Genomic DNA, 8378 nt, shown 5'->3' on the forward strand with positions numbered 1-8378 from the left:
GTATTTATTTATTTAATTTCAATCAGAGCCATTTTGGTTTTAAGTGTCTTTAAATATTCATTCCGCCAAGATTTTTTTTCATGCGGTGTGATTTCTGTTTATGAGCACTACGAGGGGTCTCGCTCTTCTTTTGTTCCCAAACGCATCTCTATTTTGTTATGATTATTTAATGCTGGCTGCTACTTTATACTCACATCTCTTGGAGAACATTGATCCGGGAGGCAAATGAATCTAATTATGGCTCCCTCTCCTCTGTGCATGATATTGACTTGTTGTGAAAGGTGCTTCTCCGGTTGAGGGAAATATCTTTGGAATGCAAGGTGCAAAGCTCGCCCTGACAAAGCTAACTTTTCACCATTAAATGGTCACAATGCAAAACAGGGGGGTCAGTAACTGACGCCACCTGCATACAAAGTGGACAGGTGGAGTCACTATGAATCGTCCCGTTGGGGCTGCACGAGCGTAAGCTATTGCAGGTGTTTGATGCAGTGTTTATCCCCCCCCCTTCTCTTTCACTCTAGCTCTCTCTCTTTCTGAGCATCCATTTTGCACCTTTGCCAAAGCATCAGTAATGCACTTTGCTGAGTCTGAGCAAAGCACTGCATTAAGCATACAGTGGGGCGATGCATCATCTCAACCCTGTAACAATTCAAGAGGAGTAGGAGGAGCCGGGAGGAACATAAAAGCCGCACTCGTCTCTCCGGCGCTGGGCTGTCAATCCGCAGAACAAGGCCCAGACTGGGGGAGCCGTCTCTGCGCCATTAGCAGAATAACTTAAGCGAAGCTAGAACTTCTGTTCTTGACACAGAAAACCGATGTTTCATCCCAATTGCCAGGGAAGTGGCCTAAGCAGTGTGCGAGTCACCTCGCATTTGTGCCGATGCCACCTCCCCCGGTGCCTCCCCCCCCCCCCCCCCCCACCACCCACCAGCCACACTCCACGGGCAGCTTTTGACGGCAACCCGTCCCTTTCAACAATTTCCAACAAACCAAATTTCTAAATATTCCATGGCTTTGCATGTAGTCGATTTCTATTTAAAATGGTCATGATTATTTCATTCTGTAACATTAATGGAACTACATTTAAGGGGGGGGGGGGGTGGTTAGCCGGGCATTTGCAATTCATATTCCCTTGCATGATTACATTAAGAGTGTGTTCTGTCGTGTTTGATTAATGTATCTTATTTGCACAAAACCGGATTAAAATATGAAAACTGACAGAAATGAGGCCATTACAAAGAATTATCAATTTTTAATAAACTACTCCAGAAAGGAAAAAATGAAGTGCCATACAAAAGGAGCTGCTCAGAAATTCAGCAATCACAATTTTGCAACATTTACAATCAGTGTTTGACGGCAGAAGACATAACTAGGCGCCTGTGTTTTCAGAGACTTTGCTGGAACACAAGGCACAGTTAACATGAAAGCTTCTCAGGCAGAGTGCATTAAGTTTATGGTGTAGGAATGACAAATGTTATTGACTGCATGAGAAGTGACTCGTGCATGTACAGGGGTGTTTTTACTCGTGTTTGTCCTCACGGTAAACCACTGTTTATAAGATCCAGTCAGATCGGTTATATTTAAAACAACATGGCTGCAGTCCTTGTATGCATAAAGCCTGTAGGGAAAAGATAGATTTAGGACCAAATGTTTGTCTAACCTATGCATGTGGTTTGAAATAAATAAGCTTGAGTATCCTAAAGACATGTAAAAAGTGAATAGACCAAATTCTTACACATCTTGCCATTTAATAACCTTTAGCAAAATGACCAATCACTTGGAAATGTCAGCAAATCATTGCCTGTGCGTTTGATATTACATATGTGTGTTATTTGTATAGATGTAATCATTTCTGCAAACAAAAATAAATACAGTGACCCAAAGCTGGGACCATTTAACCTGGAAACTTTTCCTCCATTCACTTATCAAAGTAAATGGCAACATTTTCAACAACAAATAGAGAGTGTGTGTGTGCATGTATGCGTTTGTGTGTGTGTGTGTGTGTGTGTGTGTGTGTGTGTGTGTGTGTGTGTGTGTAGTGGTTCATGCCGGTTTTCCAATTCCTCTATCAGCCATTTAGCCTGACCGTGGGTGACTGTGAATTAAAAAGGTGGGCCTTTATGCGCGACCCCGCCGCACAAAAGGCTACGTCCATAACTTACACAGACAGGCGGCCCATTAGCCCACAGAGCCAGGACATCTTTACATAATACGCTCCTGACTAATCACTGGGCACAGGATTCACATTGCGCGTACATCATGTCAGTGCACTGACATTTTGGGGAGAAATTAGACAATTGCTCAAGAGTGCTCAGTGCTACAATGGTGTCACACAGTGATATGCGGTTTTGCCCTCTGGACGGGTTCATGGATTCTTAGTGTTGTTAGTGTCCACGAGGAGCATTTCACTAATTCTTTGAAATTTGCCATTTGTTATATATGTCACAAATAGCTTGAGTACAGAAGTATGGGTTTAACAGGATTCTTAAAGGATGGAACAGATGGCCATGGAACAACAGGGCACTTTCAGGAACAGTGACTTCTCTGGTTTCTGGACCAGACTGAGGTGAAATAGGCCAATAGTTTCCTCTTCTCATCCAGCCTCTGCCTCCTCCAGAATATCAGCAAAGATTCTACACATGGTTCACATACGAGGGCCTCCTGTCCTTAAAAGCACATATGTGAGTGTGTCACTGATTAATAAAATTGCTTCCAAAAAGCCCATTATTAATGTTGAAGAAAGATTCTTTCTTTCTTTCTTTTTTTTTTTTTTTTACTTCAGAATAGCAGGCGTCAACAACAATGTGTGATTTGCTAACAGGAACCACATGGGTGGAGATAGGTCACAAACGTGCAACAATACTAGGCGCTTCCAGTGAGAAAACGAGAGTCAGCTGCCTGCTGGAGGGAGTGAGCCTTCTTCTGGGGGAACTCTGCATCCCCAGCTGCAGGAGATGCTGGGAGCGAGATACAGAGAGGCAGAGCAGCTCAGTCCCATAGAGTGTCCTAGTTTGGCCTGAAATACCAATACCCTGTATGGCCATGTTAGAGAGAGAGGGTTTTTCGTACTCTGAGATTTATCTAAGAGATACAGAAACACTTACAAGAACGTATTAGGAAAGGTACACATTGACTGTGCAGTCATGCCAGTTGTGGTGAAGTCACTTTTTCAAAAACTCAAAAAGCACTATAAAATATCACCAAAAGGACTTTGATTAATTTCTAAAATCATGACGAGTCAGTCCTTTCCATAACAAGCTCACTTCTTCAAACAAGTTGCCTTTCGAAAACTTTCTTCAGAGTGCAAAGTGATGACACTTGCTGATAAAGCTTGTGACCATGTGGAAAAGGAGTATTGTTTTTATATGAAGGAGATACATGACCTATCTATGATCTATGTATCATTCCTTTTCCTTGTTTTGGTCATGTCCTTCCCTTCATAAATTTCAGGAATACATTTTCAAAGTTGTATCCATGGTCACAGTGCCAATGGCACTGATTTTGCTACTTCATCAGTTATAAGACTTTCAACATCTGCTTTTTGACTGAATACCATCAATATTACAAAATTTGAAACAGAAGAAGATGAGGAAGAAAAGAGCGACTACAGCGTGAGACTCCTCTTCTATGTGCTGTCCTGTCCCGAAGATACCAGGGTAATTCAACTTGATTTGCTTTGTAAACTTGACGTGATTTTGCCAATCAAGCCAACTCATGAGTGTTGTTTACGCTATGATTAGAGCATTCAGAAAGAACACAGTGCTTTTGTGTGTGTTTGTGTGCAAGTGAGTGAGTGTGTGTGTGCGTGTGTGTGTGTGTGTGTGTGTGTGTGTGTGTGTGTGTGTGTGTGTGTATGTGTGTGTGTTTGTGTGTGTGCCTGTGTTTGTGTGTGTGTGCATACTGCCCTGTGAAGTAAACCAGTTCATATAGAGCACCCTTTAAGTGACAGTGATAGTGTAGCTGGCAATGGTAAGTCACTAAAAGCCATACCATAACATAACATGATCCAATTGCATTAATGAAGGCATTATATGCATCTTTCATGTCCTACATTAGAGGTCTTTTCTGGCTGATTGGATTGACCATTATTATTACTGCTATGTTTCCCCAAAGGGTATACCACGGATAAATTATTGAAAGATAACTTGTGAATTAGGATGCTGGTTGCACATTGTTTTAGACTAAGATCCTTTAGAAAGGGCTCCCCGTGCAATAGGATGTGAGTTAGAGTCTTGTGTGTGTGTGTGTGTGTGTGTGTGTGTGTGTGTGTGTGTGTGTGTGTCTGTGTGCGCACGCTCTGAACTGTTCTTTTTTCCCCATCTTATTTCATTAGTCCTGAACTAATGTGTGAATTACTGGGTGTCCAACATTGAAAAAGTGAAGGTGGCAAACGCACTTGCATGTTCCTTGGTGGTGGAATCAATGCAACAAGACAAGACTCTTATCCCCTCTCTGGATATAATGCAGTACATGTGCTATTACCATTTAGCTATTTTTCTACCAAGAAAGTGGCTTGAGAGGAGTGGTGGGAGGATAAACTCACATGAAATGATAACAGGAGGATAATTGAGCAGCTTAAAAACAGGAATCTAATTGTGCAAGTCCCTCTGGGAGCTAATATTGAACTATCTTATAATAGGCCCCGTAATTTTCTCCCAGTGATTTATTGCTAAATCCCAGTATTTTTCAATACATTATAGTTTCTAAATTGTGTTTAAATTGAGTGTAGAGGAGCTGAGGCCATTAGGAGATGCAGAAATGAAGATGTTATTTAAATATTCATGCAGTCTGTACCTTATTATTGAATCTGAACACTAACTAAATCAATATTAAGTGCAGTTTGACATAAATTTATTTATGAATTTCGACTTTCTAAGTACAGTATTTTTTCACTCAAAAAACCTGCGAGTATAATGTCGCCGTGATTTCAAAACAGAGTGTCGGTGTGCATTAGAGGGCAGGGTTGTGAGCTGTATCCGTGAAAACTCAGGGCCGACAGTGGGAAAACGCTTACTGGGCAGAAATGTCATGTTTTACAAACATCACTCATTTTACAGCCCGGTGTTACATTGTGCTGGCCTGCCACATGTAATATTTATGTTGAAATGTGGTTGTCTTGTTTGTCCAAATGATAAGCTCATAGCCACCCTGCTCGTATTAGAGACCCGTGGATTGTATACGGCGTGTGTAACTTGCAATCTAAACGGATGTTTCCACGTGACCTCACCTGCCTTTTCAGTTCTCTCTTGTTGTCAGTCTGTTGTTTTCATTCAAAAACACAAAGATACAAAAATCAAATCAACACTAAGAATAAGCAGAAAGGTCTGATTTGTGTGCACTCCTCTCTCTCCCTCCCTGTCTATCTGTGTCCTTGCCCTGTGATTCAGAACTCAACTGTGCAAAACCCCTGTTTTTTTTTGGGCCAGTTGATTTAGGCAGACACTTGTGTGTTTCATATCCAATGTATATAACACAACTCTGCTTGGATCAAATTGAAGTGAAAGCAATTTACATAAGTCCTTTTAATGGATTTTTGTCCTTTTGTTTATAGAAAATCTTGCGAACGTTAAAAGGCTCTTTATTGGGACAGAGCCATGTCTCTGGATGCAAGATGATGCAGTAAAAAGCTACGAGGGCTAAAAAAGCACAGCATCAATCCTGAGAAAGCGAAAGATCCCATAAATCAGTCCACGCACAGCCTCCCCCTCCGCTTTTAAAATCATCTAAACAGATTCAAAGAGCCCGATTCCGTTTCGGGCTGTCTATAAGCACATCTTGTAAAACCTTTATGCTTAGAGAGAACACAGTGTAGAAGTCCCAAAATATGAATTCAAAGGCAGGCCATGCTGATCCTCCTATTCCCAGTTTTCCATGTGTAGGTGTTTTCCCTTATTATTTCCAAATCTAACTCTAACTGGGTCAAATAGCATGTTCTGATTAAGCTGTTTCTGTACTATTCACATCAGCCCAGAAGGAACGAGCAAGAAAAAGCAGGTCACAAGCTCGGAACTAGCCCCTCATGACGAGCAGTACTTACGAACCCGTTGTCATCACTTTCTCTCATAAGAGCATCATCTCCCGCTGTCCACCATACTCCCCCCTCCCACCCCACCCCCACCCCCAAGCCCACCTTTCAGTTCTGCCGACCCGACTGCTGGTCAGGACGCTGATGTGAGCAGCCATGTCAGCTTGGACAGTAATGCACAAAGTGGAGTCGACAGGAGCAGGATTGTTCATAGAGGAAGCAGAGCTCGAGTGGCAGGCCAACACATCAAAACAAAAACAGGCTGGTGAGGTTTCAGCTCCTGTCTGTCCTTTATTAGCCTCATGTAGACCTTTGGACAGGGTAGGTAGAGTAGAGCATTGAAATGTAGTTTATTAATTGTGCTCTAATATATATATATACACACACACACACTTACATATATATACATATATCATAATGCACTATATCAACATGTAGGATACTGTGGCTCTATTCCTACTGTGTCTTCTCAACTAAGACTAGTGTTTAAGGCCTTATCAGTTTGAGCCCCCCCCCCCCCCCCCCCTCCCTCCCCCATATCCTCCTCATACAGGTCTTTGTAGTCCACAGGCTTAGAAAAAAAAACATAAAGCAACAAAGCAATGGAAAGGATGCAATCTGTCACTTCCTGTAATATCAGATAAAAGTCTTTAAAAGGCAAAAGGTCCACAGATGCTCCCTTTATCAGGCTGCATTCTTTAAGGCTGGGCTCCAGGATTAGCAATCTAAAGAACTATATATTACTCGCAGAAGAGCTTAGCGAGCAGAAAGCAGGCCTTCCAAACATAAGTCAATTTATATTAGAATTTCCATACACGCATTTTCTTGTTACCGTCAATATGCAAAAATGGTGCTTACTAACAAATAATGCATAATGCACCGGTGCTGGCGCATCAATAACCGCATCTGAGCTTTAAAAGAAAATGCAAAAAGGGGAGTGCATAAAGATGGGTCATATAAAATATATAACACATTAAACACGAAAACGTCAAAAATATGAAGCTCGCTCTTGGCTCACTAGACAGCCGGCCATTTATCTAGGCGCAGACTGTGGCTCAAAAGGAAATAAATAGCTTCCTGTCTGCTCCTGTATTTCATTGAGTTACGCAGTTAGGCCTACTCTTTATGGACGACTCTCGTACACAGACCTCCAGAGAAGAGGTATCACTGGATGGTGGGGCTGGAGGGGGAATGGGGAGAGGGGGGGGGGGGGAGAGAATGAGAGAAGGAGGGCGAGTGAGAGAGTAAGTGAGAGAAAGCAACCTAAGAGTGAGGATGGGGATACAAGATACAAGGTACTAAATTGTCTTGTTCACACGCACTGTCAGGGAGTTATCCCGTTATGTAGATACACACAGACACTGCAAAGATACTTTCTATAGAAAACCTCTGTGCGATGGGCAAACACAGAATATACAAGTTAGAAAACATAGAGGTCTGCTGTTTCATTTAAGGTAAAAAAAAACACACACACAAAAAACTGACCAGCGTGTTTCAGTCACTATGGCTACTTTATCAGAATTGTGAATCGAGATTCATGTCAGCATCTTCACTTCATTTATGGAAACCTTTTAAAGCCTCGTCTATGTGCAAACAAGATTCCCAAGAAACAAATCACAACACATTTTTGACAAGCCGGCAGATTTGGCTGAACAAATGAAACTGAACCATGAAACAATTAGATAAGCTAAACCAGGCCCAAAATAATGACAATAAATTAGATGAATGAAATTTTCCACAGCTCTCACATTCTGAGCCGCTTGGAAATCAGCAGACTGAAGTGTTTGAACCTTTTTTGCAGCAATTCAGGACAGATGTCCCTCCCAACACAGTCATGCTGGTTAGGAAAGAAGCTGTTTACCAGCTGATGGTGTGTGAATATGTGTGTGTGCGTGAACATGTGTGCGTGTGCGTGTGCGTGTGCGTGTGCGTGTGCGTGTGCGTGTGCGTGCGTGCGTGCGTGTGTGTGCATGCGTGCGTGTGTGTGTGTGTGTGTGTGTGTGTGTGTGTGTGTGTGTGTGTGTGTGTGTGTGTGTGTGTGTGTGTGTGTGTGTGTGTGTGTGTGTGTGTGGTGGGGAAGGGGGTTACCAGATCTTTCCTCCCACTGGTCTGACATTCAAGAGCTCTCAATTATGTATGAACAGCAAGCAATATCCTTTACCATCAAGCCCACACAACATATTCCATCTTCCAGGGCACAGATGCCCAATCAAATCCTGGGCATAATTATGACTTATTAAAAATGAGCCTGCACATGTTATTAGTGGGACTGTAGTCGGTCTCAGTGGCTGGAATTAATGCACTCAGTCGAGTGAGAACTGTTCCCATTGTCAAGTCAAGCAAGAGAGACAGG

The sequence above is a fragment of the Clupea harengus genome, chromosome 4 (genome assembly GCF_900700415.2).
Source record: "Clupea harengus chromosome 4, Ch_v2.0.2, whole genome shotgun sequence".
Classification (NCBI taxonomy): Eukaryota; Metazoa; Chordata; class Actinopteri; order Clupeiformes; family Clupeidae; genus Clupea; species Clupea harengus.